Source organism: Delphinapterus leucas, chromosome 8 (genome assembly GCF_059928025.1).
Source record: "Delphinapterus leucas isolate spDelLeu-1000000601 "Yukka" chromosome 8, BTC_Dleu_Yukka2, whole genome shotgun sequence".
Taxonomy (NCBI): domain Eukaryota; kingdom Metazoa; phylum Chordata; class Mammalia; order Artiodactyla; family Monodontidae; genus Delphinapterus; species Delphinapterus leucas.
In genome coordinates, this window is record NC_143136.1 from 59,096,322 (window position 1) to 59,120,568 (window position 24,247).

At 37.7% G+C, this 24,247-nt stretch overlaps 1 protein-coding gene and 1 pseudogene across 1 annotated transcript in view; one reads left to right on the plus strand and one right to left on the minus strand.

Moving 5' to 3' along the window:
* Positions 1 to 24,247, plus strand: part of SP3 (Sp3 transcription factor) — a 67,468-nt gene that overhangs the window by 18,227 nt on the left and 24,994 nt on the right. The gene's annotated exons all lie outside the window — the stretch shown is intronic.
* Positions 23,228 to 24,193, minus strand: LOC111172876 (SERTA domain-containing protein 1-like; annotated as a pseudogene).

Sequence of the window (24,247 nt, forward strand, 5' to 3'; positions counted from 1 at the left end):
TCCGAATTTTAAAGGAATGGGGAAAGAACTTGAGAAAATAAAAGTTAAAGAGAATCAGAATAAAAATGCTGCATAGTACATAACAGCATATTTAGAAATAAAAACCAGGAAGTTGTAATTTGGGGTTAATTTGGTAATAGGAAAACTATCCCTTGGTGTACTGTCTTTTTAATTGGCAAGAAGGAAGAAATTATTTTAGGATGTGTTTTCTTACATGAAAAATCAGTAAAAAAAACTTTATCGGTGTTAGAGCATAGTATGCACAGATGAACTGCTTAAAATTTTGACACCATTGGTTTGCATTTTGCTTTTTGGTGAGTATGGAAACAATGTAACACATTTCCCAAATAAATGAGACCACACCGTTTTTTTTACCAGGACTCTGCAATTTCTTTGACCTTTTTTCTAAGCTCCCCTTTCACAAAAATGACCTCTATTCCAACCTGTTTTAAGAAGTGAATCTGATTCAGGGTCTCTCCTCATGAGGGGTATGTTTAGTGCCTCTTATCCCTTAGAAACCAAACCCCCATCTTCCTTGGAACATAGAGCTCATTGGGCCCCAAGCTGCAACCCCACTCACTCCCTTTATTTCTTTTCCTTGCCCACTGAGAAATGCATGCTGTTTCTGAAATTTAATTTTTACTCTACCATTTGCTGTGTATTTGAAGCTAGGCGATCTTTCTGACATCTTTTCGAGTGAGAAAATTTCTCCCAAATTCAAGCCAAGACTTAGCCAGTTTCTCAAATTTTAGTTCTCTACCCGATTTTGGCTTATCCTCTAAGATTGGGTATATTTAAAGCTTGGTGTCATGCACATTTTAAAATATTGTCATAACTATACTGCTTGTACAGTTTTTTTTTATCCTGCTCAATTTTTAGTTACTTTTTTTGGTAGGGTGACCATACCTGTTAAGTATTTAGGTCAGGAATTATATTCTATTTAATTTTCTATTAATATAGTTAAAAAGACCCCACATGAGAAAGAGCTGTCAAATTCACTGCCTAAAACCAGGGCCTGGCCTAGGATTCCTTTTTGTAGAGGCGAGCTTAAAAAAAAAAAAAAAAGTTTGTTGCTGTCTGTTACTCTAAGGTACAGCTTAAATGAGGCTGTACACTTACAGAAATGAGAAGAGGACATGGGGAAATAGGAGGACATCAAAAATCTTGTGATCAGATTCTGAACCAGTCTGAACCATTGGGCGATTAACTTGGTGTCTAGATTTATGACATCTCCAGTATTAGCTCTGAAGCCAATAAAAGACCTAGGTCTACATTAGGGCCAAACAGACTTGGTGGAAACACTTGGAAAAATGCCAGGCATGGAGGTATAATGCAGAGAGAAAAATTATACTCAGTATAAGCCTGAAAACCAAAATTGCAAAATACATGATGAAGGGAAAATCTATGAAAGATAGCCAGTAAAATCAACAATCAAGAGATGAATTCATGTCCAATTAAAGAAAGATAATTTAAAAATCTGTGGAAGACTTTAAAATCAGTATGTTTATACCTGTCAATGAGATAAAAGGAAGCTGTAGCATCTTTAGAAAAGTTGTGAAACAAAAAAGGTAGATGTGTAAAAGAAACAACCAGAAATCCTAGAAAGGAGAAGCGTATTTCATTGATTCAAAGACACGAATTGTTTAACGTTTTAACATTTCTTCTGAGATCTGAGTATATCTTACCGACCATGGCATGTCAGTGTTTAATTTACAGTGCTTTTTCTTTTTTTACTAGTAGTGGTATGTCTTGATAGCATTGTTTAGATGAAATAGAAAAATTTGGCAGGACAAACAGGAGAACCTTTAGGCTGGACAGAGAAAAAAATGAGTGAATAGTAATATACTTAGAAATTTACCCAGAATATAGTTTAGAGATAATGAACGGGTAGAGACTTGAAAGATTGAGAGTCACCAACATAAGATTTTCAGAAAAAGAGAATAGAGTGAATGGCAAGAGAAGCAGTGTTGGATGAGATAATGGCTGAGAATTTTCTGGTGTTGGAGATACATAGTTTACAGATGAAAATTTTGCTTCAAGTATTAAGAAAGATAAACAAAAATAAGTCCACCCCTGTCTTAAACTAAAATTTTGGAGAAAGATAATCTTAAATTTTAACGGAAAAGTCAGATTGCTAACAAATTACAGACCTACAAACTTCTCATCAGCCACACACATACCAGAAGATCATGTAGTAGTATCTTTATAGCACTGAGAGAAAGTAACCAGCAGGCAAGAATTCTGTATGCAATTAAAAATCCTACTTAAGAGTTAGAATATAATGAAGATATTTAAAATAATCAAGGACTGCAAGTTTATTATTCAAAGACCCTTATGAAACTAACTACTGAAGTGTTAAGTAGAAAAATGGATCCAGAGGAAATGAGGACATAGTAATGATTACAGTGGGTAAAAAATTAATAATTTAACTGACCGTAAAACACTAGTAACTTTAAGTTACAGAAAATTTCAGAGATACACCAAAGCAGATAAATGTATGATGAACCTTAAGGTAACCATCTCGCAGCTTCAACAGTTATCAACATTCTGCCTTTCTTCTTTCCTCTTTCCCCACTGTTTGAAATTTTACTCTTGCTGGAGTATTTTAAAGTAAATTCCAGAGAGTGTATAACTTTACCCAGTAATACTAATGGAGTGATTTGCACGGTGTGGTCTAGGAGTCCCAGACCCTTTTCATAGGTGCCTGTGAGGTCCAAGTTATTTTCATAATAATACCAAGATGCTATTTGCTTATCTCATTTTTGCCTCACAAGTGGTGTACAATGGAGTTTTTCAGAGGCTATATGATATGTGATAACACAGCAGATTGAACACAGAAGCAGATATAAAGATCTAGCTGTTTTTTGTTTTTCTTTTTAAAATTGAAGTATTGTTGATTTACAATGTTGTGTTAGTTTCAGGTGTACAGCAAAGCAGTAAAGTTATATATATGTATATATTCTTTTTCAGATTTTTTTCCATTATAGGTTATTATAAGATACTGAATATAGTTCCCTGTGCTATACAGTAGGTCCTTGTTATTTGTTTTATATAGAGTAGTGTGTATCTGTTAATTCCAAACTCCTAATTTATTCCTTCCCTCTCCTTTCCCATTTTGTAACCATAAGTTTGTTTTCTATGTCTGTGATTACATTTCTGTTTTGTAAATGTTAATTTGTATCAGTGATAGCATATATTTGTCTGTGTCTGACTTATTTTTTTTTTTTTGACTTATTTAACTTAGTATGATCTAGCTATTTTCTAAGAAGCCAGATATTAAAGATATTTGCAAAAATGTCAAACTATTCTAATTTTTAAAAATATATATTTTTCATGTTACTTATGTTAAATTTATGAGTTTGTTACTTTGAAATTAATAAATCAACCTTTAAAATGTTCCCAGTTTTGATTCCTAATATGGAAAATATTGATATATAAGCAGAGGACAATTGAAATCTTCATTCAGATTTTTTAAAAATGGATTTTTTTCCATTTTTTTTAACAACATAATTTACATACAGTAAAATTCCTTCTAAAATTTTAGTGCCCCATTCTGCACTTTCAGTAACTGAACACAGTTGTATAATCACCACCATAATTAAGATATAGTATCATTTTACCACCTCTCTCCATTCCCATATGCAACTTCATAGTCAGCCATTCTCCTTTACTCTTCTTCTCTGGCAAATAGGTGTTACTCACATAAACAAAAACTCTTTGAAGTCCTCAGTAATTTTTAAAACTTAAAGTGATTCTGATATCAAGAAGTTTGAAAACTGCTGCGCTAATGAATAAGGATTTTAAGAAACATAACCAAAGTACCGTTATTTACAATACCCTAAATTTATAGTTATCCTTTAATATTATTTAATAGCCTTGTAATGTTTAGTTTTCCCCAAATGATTAAAAAATACCTTTTTAGAATTGATGAAGTTAGGATTCATACAAGCACTGTGTCTTATTGGTTCATGTGCCTCCAAGTCTCAGCTTTTCAAATAATGGTTTTAGCAGCTTTTCATTGTTGTAACTTGGATTCATTATTTCATTAAGATTTGCAAAAGGTGATTTTTCTAATTTTCTCAGTCCTTTTGTGTTAAGCTGTGATTTTTTTCTGAAAAGATCCTTCCCTTGCTAGCTATTTGGTTACCCCCGAAGCACAGTTTGTACAAGAAAGGCAGGATAAGCTATTAAATCCATTCCTTTTATTTATCTGTTTTCAGAATGAGTTGGTGTCTTAGCTGCCATCAGAGGTTCTCTCTTTTTTTTTCCTTTGGTGTATCATGGTGAACTCATTTTTTATCAGCTGTATTTTAATACATGGTATTCATTATTCTTGGAAATTAATATTTATATTGTTAAGAAATGGAATACTAAGCCTAAAAAAGAAATAGCGGTGTGGGACTTGTGGGGATTGGTTCCTGGGTAGAGGTTCTTGTCATTTTTAGGAGGATCAGCTTTATAGAAAGTAGTTTTAGCCATTTTACATCAATTTATAATTTGGATATAAGTAATTAAGAGAACAAAAGTGTGATTTTATATATATATATTTTTAAGTTAAGACTTTTTTTAGAGCAGTTTTAGGTTCACAGCAACATTGAAGAGGAGGTACAGAGATTTTCCATCTACCTTCTGCCCCTACACATGCATAGCGTCCCCCATCATGACGTCTCTCACCATAGTGATACATTTGTTAAAACTGATGAGCCTACGTTAATACATCATAATTACACAAAGTCCATAGTTTACATAATGGTTCACTCTTGGTGTTGTACATTATTTGAGTTTGGACAAGTGTATAATAACATATCCATTATTATGGTATAGTAAGAGTATTTTTACTACCCTGGAGACCCTCTGTGTTCTGTCTATTCCAAAAGTGCAATTTTTAACTTCTAAACTGGGGCAGGAGGTAGAAAATTATCAATACAACAGAAAATAGGAAAGGAGAAGAAGTATAGCAAAGAAAAAGACTAATATCAGATGTAGAAATTCAGGACAGTCCTGAGAAGAAAAAAAAATTAGTAATCCTACAACCAATAAAGTTGGTAAATTGCCTGTATAATCTTCTGGTCTTTTTTTTGTGCATATTGCATACTGTGTCTTTACACTTTGGGGTCACTTTAAAATTGAGGTCATATACACAACTTTATCTTTTTTTTTCCAAATAATATATTGTGTGCATTTCCCAGATCATTAGTTTTCCACAACATGATTATTTAGTTTCATTACTAAGTATTTTGGTGCAGATATTTCATGATTTAACTAATCCTCTCTTGTTAGGTGTTTAGGTTATTTTTCATTTTTTTCCCATTACATAGAAATCTTTGCTCACACTTCTGATTATTTCCTTATGCAGAAGAATTTAAGGCTTTTATATATACTGCAGAAACGCTCTTCCACCCCCATTGTATGTGAGGATGGGGTTTTTTGTACTGGGATGTCATTTTATCAAATGGCAGAGTTTTGGGGTGGTAAAAATAGACTCTAATACATTCATTTATTATTGGGGAACTTGAACATTTTTGCATGTTTATTGTCTATTTTGTGTTTGGTCATTATCCTTTCATGTTTTTTGCTTGTTTTTCCCTCACTACTGATTTGTAAGACATTTTTAAAAGACATCTTTATGTTAAGGACATCAGTCTTTTGTCACACACCACAGATATTTTCTCCATTTGTTTGCCATTAAGTTTGTTTAGTGGTGAGTTTTAGTACATGTAAGTTCTTACTAGACTTTTTTTTTTGAGTAAAATAATTTAGAAACTTTGAACCATAGTTTTTGAACTCAGTTTGTATTGATTTACAAGTCATCTGATGCAATTCAAGAATTTGTGCAAGAAGTTGGGAATTTCAAATTATAATACCTATGCCTAGAAAAATATCTAGAGTACACTGTGTGTCTTTTAAAATAAATCATTTTAGTGTATGTTTTTGGTCACACTTGTTATTTTCTTAGTATCCTGTGGAAAATTAGTGTTCACAGATCCATGAGTAATCCCTTGACAATGATACTTCTAGAGGTCTCAAATATCTTAGGTGTAATATTCCATAGTAGTATTATTATATGGTATATATAGTAACATTGGAATATATAATAACAGTATTGTGTATCTCTGTTATTTAAACCATGGAATCTTAGAGAGGTCAACTAGTTTAACTCATCAGATGCATCTTCAACAAATGGCTGCTTGGTGTCTGTTTTTAAATACATTTCTCTTTCTTTTCTGAAATAGTATAATTTATGATTAAACAAATTTACCTCATAATGTAATAGTAATAATGCAGATTAGAATTCTTGATGGACACAACAGAATGGAAAGCACATAATTAATGTGTGGTTTTCATTAGTATGCCTTCTTTGATACATTGTTCTGTAGTTCCATATTATTTTTAATTAGGAGAATAACTTTATTAAAGCTAGTCTTTAAACTACTTTGTCCATTTTAGTGGTTCTTGGGGACAGATTTTGTATCCAACTTTATTTTATGTGAGGGTACTTGACATGTGACACTTCATAAATCTCATAAATTCTCCTCTGATGAACGGTACCATCTTACTAGCAACTAAGATTAGGGAAGTCAGTCATCATTCATTCAGTCCACAAATACTTGAGTCTATACTACAGTTTTCCAGGTAATGTTTTTTAGGTTCTTTGCAACAGTAAAAGAGAAAAAGTCCCCACTCTCATAAATTTTGTGTTTTAGTGGATGAAGACAAATAAGCAGACACGGTAATTTTACATGACTAGTGTTTGAAGAAAATAAAGTTAGGGTTATGGAATAGTAGGGAATAGGGAAAACCATGGAGCTTGGTTGTTATTTTAGGTAGGGTGGTTAGGAAATAACCTTATAAGGAGGTGAAAAAGAAGTTCAGATCTGAACATTGAGGAGCCTGTCTTATTGACATCTGGAGGAAAAGTAATGAGCAAAGGTGGCTGGGATTTAGTGAATGGGTGGAGTCAGAATATGAGATTGGAACTAGGCAGGGATAATAAAAGCCATGGTAAGGAACTTGGGTTTTTTGGTTTTTTTTAATATGAAAACATTGGAGGTTTTTATGTTTTAAGAAGATCAGTCTGGCAGATCCCTGTGGCAGGCGGTGATGGGGGTTGGGGGTTGGAATAACAAGAGTAAGGATAAGGCTAGTGCAGTAATACAGGCAAAAGGAGATAGTGAGTCTGGCTAGGCCTAGTAGTAAGGAAAGCCTGGAGAAGGGAGGGGTGAAGGGAGAAGTAAGACTTGTTGTGGCTTTGTTAAATTTGAAATGTCTATTAGATAGCCAAGTGGATGGTTCAAGTAAACAGTTGTATATCAGAATCTGGAGCTCAGGTCGAGCAAGAGATAAAATTTTGGGAGGCTTTAATGTAGATAGAAGTGACCAGATGAAAAAATTTGGGTCATAGCTTTTTTGGCTGTATGGTAGAATCTCCCAGGGACCTTTTTTGTTTGTTTGTTTCAATTTAATTTTTGAATTTTATTCAATTTTTTATATAGCAGGTTCTTAGTAGTTATCTGTTTTATACATATTAGTATATATATGTCAATCCGAGTCTCCCAATTCATACCACTACCACCACCACAACCGCCCCCCACCACTTTCCCCCCTTGGTGTCCATACGTTTGTTCTCTACATCAGTATCTCTATTTTGCCTTGCAAAACGGTCCATCTGTACCATTTTTCTAGGTTCCACATATATGTATTAATATGATATTCGTTTTTCTGATTTATTTCACTCTGTATGACAGTCTCTAGATCCATCCACGTCTCTACAAATGACCCAATTTCATTCCTTTTTATGGCTGAGTAATATTCCATTGTATATATGTACCAGATCTTTTTTTTTTCTTTTCTTTTTCTGTGGTACACGGGCCTGTAACTGTTGTGGCCTCTCCCCTTGCGGAGCACAGGCTTAGGACGCGCAGGCTCAGCGGCCATGGCTCACGGGCCCAGCTGCTCTGCGGTATGTGGGATCTTCCCGGACCGGGGCACGAACCCGTGTCCCCTGCATCGGCAGGTGGACTCTCAACCACTGTGCCACCAGGGAAGCCCCCACATCTTCTTTATCCATTCGTCTGTCGATGGGCATTTAGGTTGCTTCCATTACCTGACTGTTGTAAATAGTGCTGCAATGAACATTGGGGGTGCATGTGTCTTTTTGAATTATGGTTTTCTCTGGGTATATGCCCAGTAGTGGGATTGCTGGATCATATGGTAATTCTATTTTTAATTTTTTAAGGAACCTCCATACTGTTCTCCATAGTGGCTGTATCAATTTACATTCCCACCAACAGTACAAGAGGGTTCCCTTTTTTCTCCACACTGTCTCCAGCCTTTGTTGTTTGTAGATTTTCTGATGATGCCCATTCTAACTGGTGTGAGGTGATAGCCCATTGTAGTTTTGATTTGCATTTCTCTTAATAATTAGTGATGTTGAGTAGCTTTTCATGTGCTTCTTGGCTATCTGTATGTCTTCTTTGGAGAAATGTCTATTTAGGTGTTCTGCCCATTTTTGGATTGGGTTGTTTTTTTTTTTTAATATTGAGCTGCATGAGCTGTTTATATATTTTGGAGATTAATCCTTTGTCCATTGATTCGTTTGCAAATATTTTCTCCCATTTTGAGGGCTGTCTTTTCGTCTTGGTTTCCTTTGCTGTGCAAAGGCTTTGAAGTTTCATTAGGTCCCCTTTGTTTATTTTTGTTTTTATTTCCATTACTCTAGGAGGTTGGTCAAAAAAGATCTTCCTGTGATTTATGTCAAAGAGTGTTCTTCCTATGTTTTCCTCTAAGAGTTTTATAGTGTCCAGTCTTACATGTAGGTCTCAAATCCATTTTGAGTTTATTTTTGTGTATGGTGTTAGGGAGTGTTCTAATTTCATTCTTTTACATGTAGCTGTCCAGTTTTCCCAGCACCGCTTATTGAAGAGATTGTGTTTTCTCCATTGTATATCCTTGCCTCCTTTGTCATAGATTAGTTGACCATAGGTGCATGGGTTTATCTCTGGGCTTTCTGTCTTGTTCCATTGATCTGTGTTTCTGTTTTTGTGCCAGTACCATATTGTCTTGATTACTATAGCTTTGTAGTACAGTCTGAAGTCAGGGAGCCTGATTCCTCCAGCTCTGCTTTTTTCCCTCAAGACTGCTTTGGCTATTCGGGGTCTTTTGTGTCTCCATACAGATTTTAAGATTTTCTGTTCTAGTTCTGTAAAAAATGCCATTGGTAATTTGATAGGGATTGCATTGAATCTGTAGATTGCTTTGGGTAGTATAGTCATTTTCACAATATTGATTCTTCCAATCCGAGAACATGGTATATCTCTCCTTCTGTTGGTATAATCTTTAATTTCTTTCATCAGTGTCTTATAGTTTTCTGCATACAGGTCTTTTGTCTCCCTAGGTAGGTTTATTCCTAGGTATTTTATTCTTTTTGTTGCAATGGTAGATGGGAGTGTTTCCTTAATTTCTCTTTCAGATTTTTCATCATTCGTGTATAAATGCAAGAGATTTCTGTGAATTAATTTTGTATCCTGCAACTTTACCAAATTCATTGACTAGCTGTAGTAGTTTTCTGGTGTTATCTTTAGGATTCTCTATGTATGGTGTCATGTCGTCTGCAAACAGTGACAGTTTTACTTCTTTTCCAATTTGTATTCCTTTTCTTTTTCTTCTTCGATTGCCGTGGCTAGGACTTCCAAAACTGTGTTGAATAATAGTGGTGAGAGTGGACATCCTTGTCTTGTTCCTGATCTTAGAGGAAATGCTTTCAATTTTTCACCATTGAGAATGATGTTTGCTGTGGGTTTGTCATATATGGCCTTTATTATGTTGAGGTAGGTTCCCTCTTTCTTTTTCTTTCTTTTTTTTTTTTTTTTTTTTTTTTTTTTTGCGCTACGTGGGCCTCTCACTGTTCTGGCCTCTCCCGTTGCGGAGCACAGGCTCAGTGGCCATGGCTCACGGGCCCAGCCACTCTGCGGCATGTGGGATCTTCCTGGTCCGGGGCACAAACCCCTGTCCCCTGCATCAGCAGGCAGACTCTCAACCACTGCGCCAGCAGGGAAGCCCGAGGTAGGTTCCCTCTGTGCCCACTTTCTGTAGAGTTTTTATCATAAATGGGTGTTGAATTTTGTCAGAAGCTTTTTCTGCATCTATTGAGATGATCATATGGTTTTTATTCTTCAATTTGTTAATATGGTGTATCACATTGATTTGCGTATATTGAAGAATCCTTGCATCCCTGGGATAAATCCCACTTGATTATGGTGTATGATCCTTTTACTGTGCTGTTGGATTCTGTTTGCTAGTCTTTTGTTGAGGATTTTTGCATCTATATTCATCAGTGATATTGGTCTGTAATTTTCTTTCTTTGTAGTATCTTCCTCTGGTTTTGGTATCAGGGTGATTTGATGGTGGCCTCATAGAATGAGTTTGGGAGTGTTCCTTCCTCTGCAATTTTTTGGAGGAGTTTGAGAAGGATGGGTGTTAGCTCTTCTCTAAATGTTTGATAGGATTCACCTGTGAAGCCATCTGGTCCTGGACTTTTGTTTGTTGGAAGATTTTTAATCACTGTTTCAATTTCATTACTTGTGATTGGTCTGTTTATATTTTCTATTTCTTCCTGGTTCAGTGTTGGAAAGTTATACCTTTCTACAAATCTGTCCATTTCTGCCAGGTTGTCCATTTTATTGGCATAGAGTTGCTTGTAGTAGTCTCTTAGGATGCTTTGTATTTCTGCTGTGTCTGTTGTAACTCCTCCTTTTTCACTTCTAATTTTATTGATTTGAGTCCTCTCCCTCATTTTCTTGATGAATCTGGCTAATGATTTATCAGTTTTGTTTACCTTCTCAAAGAACCAGATTTTAGTTTTCTTTGTTATTTTCTTTGTTTCGAATTCATTTATTTGTGCTCTGATCTTTATGATTTCTTTCCCTTTGCTAACTTTGGCGTTTTTTTGTTCTTCTTTCTCTAGTTCCTTTAGGTGTAAGGTTAGATTGTATATTTGAGATTTTTTTTGTTCTTGAGGTAGGCTTGTGTAGCTATAAACTTCCCTCTTAGAACTGCTTTTGCTGCATCCTATAGGTTTTGGATGGTCGTGTTTTCATTGTCATTTGTCTCTGGGTACTTTTTGATCTCCTCTTTGATTTCTTCAGTGATCTCTTGGTTATTTAGTAACATATTGTTTAGCCTCCATGTGTTTGTGGCTTTTACGTTTTTTTTTTTTCCCCTGTAATTCTTTTCTAATCTCACAGAGTTGTGGTCGGAAAAGATGCTTGATATGACTTCAGTTTTCTTACATTTACTGAGGCTTGATTTGTGACCTAAGATGTGATCTATCCTGGAGAACGTTCTGTGTGCACTTGAGAAGAAAGTGTAATCTGCTGTTTTTGGATGGAATGTCCTATAAATATCAATTAGATCTATCTGGTCTATTGTGTCATTTAAAGCTTGTGTTTCCTTATTTATTTTCATTTTGGATGATCTGTCCATTGGTGTAAGTGAGGTGTTAAAGTCCCCCACTATTATTGTGTTACTGTCGATTTCCTCTTTTATAGCTGTTAGCAGTTGCCTTATGTATTGAGGTGCTCCTATGTTGGGTGCATATATATTTATAATTGTTATATCTTTTTCTTGGATTGATCCCTTGATCATTATGTAGTGTCCATCCTTGTCTCTTGTAACATTCTTTATTTTAAAGTCTATTTTATCTAATATATGAGTATTGCTACTCCAGCTTTCTTTTGATTTCCATTTGCATGGAATATCTTTTTCCATCCCCTCACTTTCAGTCTGTATGTGTCCCTAGGTCTGAAGTGGGTGTCTTGTAGACAGCATATATATGGGTCTTGTATTCATTCAGTGAGCCTGTGTCTTTTGGTTGGAGCATTTAATCCATTCACGTTTAAGGTAATTATCAATATGTATGTTCCTATGATCATTTTCTTAATTGTTTTGGGTTTGTTTTTGTAGGTCCTTTTCTTCTCTTGTGTTTCCCACTTAGAGAAGTTCCTTTAGCATTTGTTGTAGAGCTGGTTTGGTGGTGCTGAATTCTCTTAGCTTTTGCTTATCTGTAAAAGTTTTGATTTCTCCATGGAATCTGAACGAGATTCTTGCTGGGTAGAGTAATTTTGGTTGTAGGTTCTTCCCTTTCATCACTTCAAATATGTCATGCCATTCCCTTCTGGCTTGTAGAGTTTTTGTTGAGAAATCAGCTCTTAACCTTATGGGAGTTCCCTTGTATGTTATTTGTCATTTTTCCCTTGCTGCTTTCAATATTATTCTTTGTCTTTAATTTTTATTGATTTGATTACTATGTGTCTTGGCTTGTTTCTCCTTGGGTTTATCCTGCCTTAGACTCTCTGTGCTTCCTGGACTTGGGTGGGTTTTTCCTTTCCCCTGTTAGGGAAGTTTTCGACTATAATCTCTTCATATGTTTTCTCTGGTCCTTTATCTCTCTCTTCTCCTTCTGGGACCCCTGTAATGCAAATGTTGTTGCATTTAATGTTGTCCCAGAGGTCTCTTAGGCTGTCTTTATTTCTTTTCATCCTTTTTCCTTTATTCTGTTCTGCAGCAGTGAATTCCACCATTCTGTCTTCCAGGTCACTTATCCGTTCTTCTGCCTCAGTTATTCTGCTATTGATTCCTTCTAGTGTATTTTTCATTTCAGTTGTCGTATTGTTCATTGCTGTTTGTTTGTTCTTTAATTCTTCTAGGTGTTTTTTCTTTAATTCTTCTAGGTCTTTGTTAAACATTTCTTACGTCTTCTTAGTCTTTGCCTCCATTCTTCTTCCGAGGTCCTGGATCATCTTCACTATCATTCTAAATTCTTTTTCTGGAAGGTTGCTTATCTCCATTTAGCTTTTCTGGGGTTTTATGTGTTGTTCCTTCATCTGGTACATAGTCCTCTGGCTTTTCATTTTGTCTGTGTTTCTGTGAATGTGGTTTTCCTTCCACAGGCTGCAGAATTGTAGTTCTTGCTTCTGCTGTCTGCTCTCTCTCACAGGGAACTTTTTAAAAATGCCAACAATTTGTGTTGAGCATCCTCCCAATTCTAATTTAATTGCTGCATTAGGCCTAGGAAAGATGTATTTTAAAAGCCCCCAAGAGATTTTGAAGTACAACTGGTTTGAAAATTAGTAACTTAATACAGAACGAATATAGATAAAGAAGAGATTGGAAAATAGTATCTTGAGCCTCAGATTATTTTCCTTGATTTTTCAAATGCAGTGTCTAGCACAGAATCAGAGGTAGTTGGGCGTATGAGGAGATGACATGCCATGAGTGAGAACCAGCAGAAACATCAGACAATAGAAGTAAGACTTACTGGGACTTTATATACCACATATGGATTTAAACAATTGTTTTACTATAGTCTGGAAGGAAAAAGCCAAGGTTGAAAATTTTTAACAGAGTTGGGGATTGTTATGAAAATGGCATGGCAGATTTGTAAAAGGACCAAATACAAATTCAGGAACTGAAACTTAAAATGACCAAAATTGAGGGAAATCCTTGGCTTATTCTGAGGGCATTTTCAACATTTAGAGGGCAAGAAGTAGAGGAGCAACCAGTAAAGGAAATGGAAGGCGCTTCCAGCAGAGAGGAATATCCTGGAAGCCAAGTGAATGAACCGCTTAAAGGAAGAGTTCTCAACTTCTCAGATATTGTGGAGGGTACATAAGATGGTAAAGAATGGGAATCGGTTGTTGTGGTTTCAGTGGAGTGTTGGGGAGAAAAGTCTGAATAGAGTGATTTAAAAGGAGATGAAGGGAAGAGGGAGTAGCAACAGTAATTACAGACAAATAATTTAAGGGTTTTTTTCTGTTAAGAAGAGGAATGTTGAAATAAGACATGGTAGTTGGAGGTAAGCTTGAGGTCAGGGTGGGTTTTTCTGGGAATGTCTCAAAAAAAAGGAAGAAATTGATGATGCAGGAAGAAGGTATAATGGAGGAAAGTTATTAAGAAGGCAAGCAAGATGAAATACAGGACACAGGTATAGAGGTTGGCCACAGAGAAGAGTGGGAATAATCATGTTTTAATGGGAAGGGCATGGGATAGGGCTTTGCGGGTACAGATGTGTTGGTAGGAAGATAAGGTCATTCTTGTCAGGTTGCTTCTAATTTCCTTTTGTTATAAGAAGCTGAGATGGGTGAGGAGGGCAGGTTTTAGAAATTTAAGAAGGAAAAAGGCATGAAATGGTCATCTGAGACAATTGCAAAGTGAAATTATTGGTGAGACAATTGCAGGTGTTACTGGGTGCTCAGTTGAATAATTAGCACAATTGTGTTTTTTCTCCAGTTACCTTTAGTTGCTTGCATGCAGGTGCAGGGTTAACTCTTTTCTGTTTCCTGGTAGAAAGTTCCAAGTCCTTTTGGTTTTATCTCTGCCATGTTTTTGTGATCTGTTCTTCCTTTCCATTCTCATTTTATTAGTCTGGCTTTTACTGTCCTCCTAGGCGGCTGTTATAATAATTTGTTTTCCATGCCTCTAATCGTTCCTCTTTATAGTGCATTTAAAATCCTTTTTCGAAAAACTTTTTCTTGAACAATAAGTAATACCTGCACAAGGCATACATTCAGAAAATATATTAAAGGGTAATCATTAAAGAGTTAGTCTCTTTCCCTCCTATCTTAACCCCCCAGTTTCTCTCCCAAGAGATAGCCGTTGTTACCAGTTTTTTGGTTTTTTTTTTAACTGTATGGAATATCTCTGGTGGAAGGATACATTTACAAGCACTACCATACCTATGTATTCTCTACCATTCCCTGAAATTGTACCATTCTTCTGCATAAAAAATTTTTATGTTGGATCTCTTAATATTACAAGTAGAGAGCTATCTCATTCTTAGCAGTGACAGTAACAGTGTTCTATTGAACAAGAATCTTGTCATTTAGTAAGATCCTTATTGGTGGGTATTTATTTTCTATCTTACTTCAAATTATACTGCAGTGAATATCCTTATACACATATTTTTTTTTCACTTATGGAAAATATGTGTATCTGAAGAATAGATATATATCTAGAGATTATATACATCTTTAATTTTGGAAGATCCTGGAAGTTGTTCCAGTATATCCTTTACATCAGTGAACACAGGTCATGTTGTTGCCTTCTTTAAAATCTTCACTGGCTCTTCCATTGCCTTTATTTATTTTTTATTTCATTTGTATTGAGGTATAATTGACATGTAAAATTGTATTCCATTGCCTTTAAATTGAGGTTTATTTACCACTATGTATAGAGTTCCTGCTGTGTCCAGTGCTGGGCATACAAAGGTGAATAAGATACTTCTTGCACCAGAATTGTTGATAATCTAAAGATTAGACTGGGTATTCTCAGTCTCCACGTTACTGATATTTTCGACCTGATAATTCTTTGTTGTGGAGACTGTCCTTTCCATTGTAGGATGTTTAGCAGCATCCCTCACTAGATGCCAGTCGCACCCCCTAATCCTTCATTCATGACAATAAAAAAAGGGCTTTAGACATGGCCCAATGTCCACTGGAGGGCAAAATTTCCCCCCTTTTCTTTGAGAACCATTGGGTTAGGCAGTCAGGTAGAAGATTCTGATGTAATGTGGTAAATGGTACACTAACATTGAACCACAGTTGGGAACAGGGAGGAGTAGAGGAGTAACCTTTGAGTGGACATCTTCCAAGGCTTAGCTCAGATACTACCTCATCCCATAGCCTTTCCTGACTCCTGCCTCCTTTATTTTTAATAGCATGTTTGTGTATTACAGTTAACATGTTTGTCTTCTTTTGGAAATCAGCAATTATTTCTTATTCATCTTTTGATCTCTGCTTTTTTTGAGAGTGAATGAATGAAATGTCAGTAATAGGTACAGGATAAACATAGGTTTGTGTGGTAACATATAATGTAAATTTTACCTGCTTGCTTCTGAAATGATTAACTTTGTTCAGTTGTGTGAGATTCCTGGTACTTGTTTATTTTATACTGCTTCCAATTGTGTAATTGTGTTAAATGTGTAGCTTTTTAAAGACTCTTGGCATTGAGAATTATGTTTCAGAAAGCAATCTATAAATCTGGGGGGAAAAAACAAGAGAAGCAAAAAGAATTTAGATTTAGTCTTGTCTGCATATGAGGAAATTTAGAAGAATTAAAGTTCAGAGAAGTCTTAGATCAAAGAGGGTTCCAGCTGTCAGGGAAGATTTTATGGAAAAGAGAGAACTTCAGTAGAGGAATATAGATTTGTATAGGTAGAAAGATGAGGGGAAGGTATGTTCTAACAAGGCAAAAAGCCATATAAGTGAGAATAGAGACAGTCTATCCAGAAGACAGTTTAATAGCCCAGCATTTCCCAAAAAATGGCTTGTAAGATATTAATGGATATTATTAAATAGGTTATGAAAAATTCTCATTAGCTTATTAAAGCCTGAGAAATCCTGTGGAAAATAAACCTGACTGTTTAAGGAAAGGAAGCAGCATCCTTTTTCTTTTTTAGACTATACATCTCTGGAGATAAGTATTTCATTGGGTTAATTGTGAGAAACGCTTTGGGAAATGCAGTAACAGCATAAATAGAAGGCTTTGATGTTGTCTGGGGACCAGAGACTGATAGGACATGTTTGGGTAAGAGTAGACAGCGCTAAGTACTATTGGTGAGGATTTTAATATTTTTAACGTAGGCCCTTGAAGGTTTTTGAACAAATGAATAACATGAATAAATCAACTCTTTGTACTTTAAGAATATATTGGAATGGGAAGAAACTGGCACTGTAGATGATAGGAAGCTATTTCAATTATACAGGGATAAAGTAAGGAAGTAAAAATGCTCGACATTTCAAAAGATAAATCTACAGGATTTAGTGATAAGCTATCTGGAATAAAAGATGAGTCCTTTAGGGCTTCCCTGGTGGCGCAGTGGTTGAGAGTCCGCCTGCCGATGCAGGGGACCCGGGTTCGTGCCCCGGTCCGGGAGGATCCCACATGCCGCGGAGCGGCTGGGCCCGTGAGCCATGGCCACTGAGCCTGCGCGTCCAGAGCCTGTGCTCCGCAACGGGAGAGGCCACAACAGTGAGAGGCCCGCGTACCACAAACAAACAAAAAAGATGAGTCCATTATTTTAAAAAGATCATACCATGGGCAGAGTTCGGAAGGGAAACTGATCTGGGGGAAGTAAAGGGATACCAGTTTTAATGGATTGAATTTGTGGTGCTAGGTTGCAATGACTATTGGTGGTAGAGATAGAGGACTGAGCTCAAGACAGAGGACTGGAATTCTGTAGAAGAGAGGTGATAACATGAAGTCATAAGTAGGTAAACTGAATGAGAAAGTTATAAGTAGGTAAACTGAACGAGAAAGTTATAAAAAAGATTTGGGGGAGAGTTTTGGGGATGGGGACTATAAATTAATTAGGTACTCTGTTAGCATTAATGAAAATGTGTATATTTGGTACCATTTCTAAGATATTCTTTTAGGATTATAAAGTTTTAGTGGGTAGTAGATTTCTTTGGGTAGCAGAAAAACAGGTATTTCTCTTTGATGTCTGGCATCAGAAAGTTTAGTTTGGATTCAGTATAGTTTTTGGTTTGTTTGTTTGTTTGTTTGGGGTTTGTCTTTGTCTTATTATTTTCTCTCAGAAAGTCATCTACATTGATTGCTTATTAGTTCGAGATATTATCAGTTATTCTTTATTTAAGAGTTTATTTTACCCTGATTCATAATTAAGTTAGAATACCCGGCTTCAAAACAAGGATTTTATAGGGCGGTATTAATGGTTATATGAAACCAATCCCCATATATACCAGCACACATGTATTCCCTAAGCAAAATTTGCTGTTTTATTTACATTAGTCCCTCCTTGTGATGCTTTTTTTTAATTAATTTTGGCTGCGTTGGGTCTTCGTTGCTGAGAGCAGGCTTTCTCTAGTTGTGGCGAGCAGGGGCTACTCTTGTTGCGGAGCATGGGCTCTAGGCACGCGGGCTTCAGTAGTTGTGGCCCGTGGGCTCTAGAGCGCAGGCTCAGTAGTTGTGGCACATGGGCTTAGTTGCTCCGTGGCATGTGGGATCTTCCCGGACCAGGGCTCGAACCCGTGTCCCCTGCATTGGCAGGTGGATTCTTAACCACTGTGCCGTCAGGAAAGTCCATGATGCTCTTTTATTGCCTACCACTTATACCTCACTGAGATACCCTTTAATACCTTAAACTTCATGTAATCCAGCCAGTATCTTGGGTCCTCTAATAGGGTAAAATTCTTTCTTTGGATGCTTAAGTGAAGGTGGAATAGAGTGTAAGAGTTTATTTTTTAGAAGAAAGGGGTTTCAGCCTTAGACCTGTGAAAGTAGAACTTTAGGCTTTGAAGTAATACCTTTATTTTGGATGAATAAATAGGCAATTGGTTTTTTTTGGGTTTTTTTGCGGTACGCGGGCCTCTCACTGTTGTGGCCTCTTCCGTTGCGGAGCACAGGCTCCGGATGCGCAGGCTCAGCGGCCGTGGCTCACGGGCCTAGCCACTCCGCAGCATGTGGGATCTTCCCAGACCGGGGCATGAACCCGTGTCCCCCTGCATCGGCAGGTGAACTCTCAACCACTGCGCCACCAGCGAAGCCCAGGCAATTGGTTTTTATGTTACAGTGTTAAATGGCAGAATGTTAACTTCTAAAGGAGATAAGGAAATCTTTTAGAAAAAAGTAGTAGAAGTATCTTTAGTGTTGATTAATGTTATTTTCCTCTCTTTTGTCCACTTTTGAGGAATAAATGTGGCTTTTCCTCTGCCATTTAATTTTTCTTCAGCCTTGTTTCAGTGGCAGTAGTCCCTTGGAAAGGCTTGATAAGAGAAGTTAAAGAGGATTTGAAGTACTTGTTTGCCAAAATGAAGTAAAAGGAATAGTATTTGAGCTCTAGTCACACCTTTTCAATTACTTTTACTGACTCTTCAGAAACTGTATTGAAAAAGTTACATTTCATAGCAAAGAAAGTGCATTTGTCCTAGAGTTCTAACTAGCTAGTAGTAGCTTACTACTTCATTGCTTTATTTGCTTTTTGAAGTAGGTGTCTATTGGGAAAAAAGGAAAATTTTAAAGATATAGTTCTTTGAAGACATAATTTGGAAGTTTTTAATTGCAGTTTAAAAATTGGGTGTGATAGTCATTAGAGCTATCTACCTGTATTTCCGGATTTCTTTCCGGGCACAACCAAGTTGGATGCAGCTATGTAGCTTGCTTTGGCCAGTGAACTATGTATGCTCTACTGACTGTTCTGCCAGCCTGATCTGTAAGTGAGGAAAGCATACAGAACATTCTTGGCTACGGTGGACATGAGTAAAAAATAAGTCTTCGTTTTAAGCCACTGAGATTTCAGGGGCTGTTAGCTACTGCAATTTTATTTTGCCCTGCATGGTCTAATACGGTAGCCATTTGCTCCATGATGCTGTTAATAAGCACTTGAAATGTGGCTAGACTGAATTGAGATGTGATTAAGTATAAAAATATAAACTGGATTTTAAAGATTTGGTATGAACAAAATGTAAAATAACTCAATAATTTCTACATTGCTTGCAGGTTGAAATGTAATTATTTTGGGTGTATTGGGTTAAATGAAATATATTAATTTCACTGTTTCTTTTTACCTTTTAAATGTGGCTACTAGAAACTTTACAATTGCATATGTGACTTGAATTATATTTCTATTGGGCATTTATGTAACCTATCCTGACTAAAATCAAAGTTGGTACAAGCAGTAGGGTACTCTAACAGAACCCCTCAAATGTTGCATTGGTCAAGGGTCAGGTAGCAAGGAAACTGATATTAGAGGCTGGGAAGATGCAATGCAGAGAAGCATTTGGTAAAACTTGCCTGCAATAACTTGGAAGGCCAGTAATGTACCTAATGCATTTATAGCTTTAGGGACGAGGCTGGAAAACAAATTGTATTTTAGCTGCTGTTGGCTCCATTTGACAAGATGGAAGAAAAAAAATGAGCTAGAACATGATTGGCTAGTTTGCAAGTGGGAATGAAGAGCAATAAAGAGAGTCCAGAAATTTGGGGAATTGTAGGATTGGAAGAAGCAATTGTTTCTCACTGTCAGTCAGTAAGAGATGAAACTAAGAAGCCTTTTGAGCAGATAATTAAAACTTTTCTGGCAATCAGGGTTATGACCATCACTCTCATTGTTAAAAAGTCCGAATGGATTAAGGTGATTCAGAGTAAAGGTCTACTTAAGGGGGTGGTGCCTTTCTGTTGGGTTAGGGAAAAGAGACTTTTTAAAAAAGGTATGGATTCCCTACTAAAGCCAGGTAGTTCCAGGGCACCCACAATTAAGTAGAGAGAAATAGATAGCACACAGTCTCTTGGGGCAAGAAAGCAAAGAAATGTAGAAAGTCTAAAAGACATATCTAGAAAAAAAGCTATGGTTCTAGACATTGGCACTTGGAAATGGCTAGAACAGATAAGAAGCCTCTAAGTTTTTCAGGGAGTTGTACAGCCCAAGAAACCAGCATGGAAAGTGTGAAGAAAGTATGATTGCATGAGTTGGTCACCACCCCCTAACCTTCTACCAGCAGGCTGAAAATTCCTCTTAGCTAAGGATGCACACTCCCTGTGTTCACTTCACTTGTGGTGGAGGAGGATAGCAGGCAAGAAAAAAAATCTCCTGGAAGGTAGAGCCAAAAGGCTCAGAGAATACTAGACTGAGAAACTCCTCCCAGTGATCAGTCAGAGAATTCTCTCCCCCAGAACAGAGAGCACTTACACTATCTGTTCAGCGGGGTATGTGAATTGCTATGAACTATTGACTATTTTATCTCCTGTTTCTCCTCTTTTGAACAGGAGTGTTTTTTATGGTTATACTTAGCTTTTTCTGTCATTGTGTATTGTGTCTGTGAAGGGAGGTAGGTAACTTGATTTAGTAAACAGGCCTTTGTGAACAAGGGCCACGTCTGGACCTGAGAGCTTTGAGCTTGGTGCTGTAACTAGGTGGGATTTTTGGGTTATCTTCTGCATGAAAGGGGACAGGTGTATCCAAATGTGGGAGGAAAAGTAAATTGAATATTTGATCAGCACAGGGACTTGGGAATCATGCTTCTTCATAAATAGACCACTTCTCTTCTAAGCACATGATAGGATTGCCCTTTCATGTCATTATTGAAATCAGGCATGGCTGTCTGACTTACTGTGGCCAATAAAATGTGAATGAAAGTTTAAGAGCAGGATGTGATTTACCACATTATCTTTTACCTTCCTTGGCAAGACAATCTTGGAAGCATGTGTCAAGTGGAGGGACTGTGATAAGCAGATCTCTCCTGCCAACCAGAGTTGGACATGTAAAATTAATGAGAAATAAACTTTTGTTATGTCAAGCCACTGAGATTTGGGGATTGTTTGTTACTGTACCACCACCTCACTAGTTCCGATTGATGTGTTAGGTTATAATTTTAGTCACAGGAGGTGCTCAATAAATGTTTGAATTGAATACATTGAAATTTGAGGGCAGAAGAAAATGTACAAATTCTGAAACTGCCAAAATACAGCTTTTGGGCTTATATTCCTTATAATAGCCAAGCACACACATGGACTAAGTGCCCTCTTTTATATATAAGTAATGTGGCAGAGAGATTGTAGAAGACACAGGAAAAATTAGAGAACAATGAAACTTGTAACATTTTAACTAGAAATAATTGTTCAAAGCTATACGTAGCATCATTATGGTTTACTGAATCATTTAAAGCATTGTTTCCTCTTTCTGGTGGTAAAAGCTCAAATTAAGATTGTTGAATCTATAGAAAGTGTAGTGAATAATCCTTAGAAAAAGTAATATGCATTTTAAACACAGGATTGAGGAAATCAAGGGACTGTTTTGTTTAAAGGGAATATTTTTTTAAATGAGGTGAGCAGGGGAAAAACCCTAAACCATTATCTTTTTTTAACCCTAGTGTCAGTGGCAGCAACATCAGTTTTAGTTCAGTGCTAGAGCAGAACCTAACCTCAAATGAAGCCTTAGGTAGAACTCCAGTGTATAACACTAATCTTATGGGGTTGCTCTGATTTATATGAGGATCTGAGACTTTATACATAGTCATCTTTTCTGCTGACACCTGTAGTGTCTTTTAAGAAACTATAGTTTGAAAATCCCTTTGCTGGAGCAGGTATAGCCACTGTGGCCATCTTCATTTTTTTTTTAACATTAAAAAAAAAATTTATTTATTTGTTTGGGTTGCGTTGGGTCTTTGTTGCTGCACGGGCTTTCTCTAGTTGCGGTGAGTGGGGGCTACTCTTCATTGCGGTGTGCGGGCTTCTCATTGTGGTGGTTCTCTTGTTGCAGAGCACAGGCTCTAGGTGCATGGGCTTCAGTAGTTGTGGCTCGCGGGCTCTAGAGCGCCGGCTCAGTAGTTGTGGCGCACAGGCTTAGTTGCTCTGTGGCATGTGGGATCTTTCCGGACCAGGGGTCAAACCCATGTCCCCTGCATTGGCAGGCAGATTCTTAACCACTGTGCCACCAGGGAAGTCCCCATCTTCATTGTTTTCAGTTTGGTTTTCTTAGGAAAAGCTTTAGGTTCTTTCTGTAGACCTAATTTATCCAATATTTATACACAGTTTTAACAATCCTGGCTGATTTCCAAGTTTAAAACTGGTTTGGAAGATAAACATTAGAATGGACAATGGATGTGTAGCCTGAGAGATGGAGGAAGGAAGAGTTGGGAAGAAGGCAAAAAAAAAAAAAAAACCCAAAAAACCCACAAGTAGATACAAGAAATAAAAAGCCAGAATTCTGTATATGTTTTTAGTACAATGTTCTAGGGCTTGTTTACTACCATAAATTATTTTTAATAATTTGAGTCATTAGACTGAGCTTCCCACTAAATAAGGTAGGTAAATGTATAATTAATTCTGGAGAGATTTCCATTCAAAATATGGTAACCTGTAGTTATCTGGTAAACTACCATCCTAAACAACTCATGCCCTGAAGGTTTAAAATTTTAGACGCTTTCTATGTATTTTTAAAGTGATATACAAATAATTAAACATTGAAGTAGTAGATCATACTCTTTTTTTTTTTTTTTTTTTGAGACTTCCCACGACTGGCTTTAATTTCAAAAAAACTGGTTGGGGTCTTTTCCCACATCAGGGAAAGAGTATACCAAGCTCTGCCTCCAGGGATTCAGCACTGGGCCTGGTCCAATCACATTCCAGCCACCAGGCCCTGTCATTTCATCACAAGGGCCAATTCCAGACTACCCCCATCAGCCAGAGACCAGAAGACGGAGGTGAAGTTGCCCAGGACTGGATTCTTTCTCTCCAAAGCCCCTCTCTAGGGGAAGCCAGCTGTGTCTTTCAAAGGAGAGTTGGTCCAGCCACCAGGCTCAGTTTGGACACCAGATCAACATCCCAGCTCTGGAAGAGTCAGCACCCTGGCCCTGGTGGCCGCTCCAGTGCCTGTGTGCCCACCAACACGTCCATGAGGTAGTCCAGTTCGGCCTCATCCAGCTCTGGAGCTTCTTCCTTGCCTGGCCCATCCTCAGGGCTGGATTTGTGGCCCTCAGAGGCTGGTGCCCAAAGTTCACTGTCATACATGGATGTGTCAGTGTCCTCAAACAGGCCCTCAAGCCCATCGACCAGCAGACATCCAGTGGCTGGGCCGAGCAGGTCCAAGGCACCCAAGCTGGGTGGGGCTCCCCCAGTGGGGTGGCCTGGTGGCCCCTCATCTACCAGGGGCTGGGGAGCCTGGCTCAGGCCCTCAATATGGCTGAGGTCCTCCAGAAGGCTGGCCATGGAGGCCGAGAGGGAGGCATCAGAGCTGGCCAGCAGGTTGTCAGCTATGCCTGGGGCTGTAGGCAGGCTGGGCATAGGTGGCAGGGCAGCTGTGGGTGCCATGCACGCCTGAATTCGCCGCAGTGTGTTCACTACCAGCACCAGGTGCTGCAGGTCCGGTTCACTCTGCTGCAGGCTGTGGTGGAGCTTGAGCACCGAAAGGTCAAAGAGGGAACGGGAGGCCACGGCTGGGGGTGCGTGTGCCACTGCTGGGTGGCCAGGACCCAGCCACTAGGTGTCGAATGCCAGGGCTTCTTTCCCCTCCTCCTCCTCCTCTTGCTTTCGCTTCAGGCCCTTGCTCAGCATCATCCAGCTCACCAGCTGTCAATCAGAACGAAGAGGGAGCCACCCGCAGCCAATCAGGAAGCGGTGGCGGCAGCACTGCTTGCCTGGTCCCCTTCAGCAACTGGCGCCTGAGTTGAGAGACAAGACGCAGTTCTCCATACTCTTTTCCAACGTTTAATTTTTTAAAGAGTTTTGTTTGTTTGTT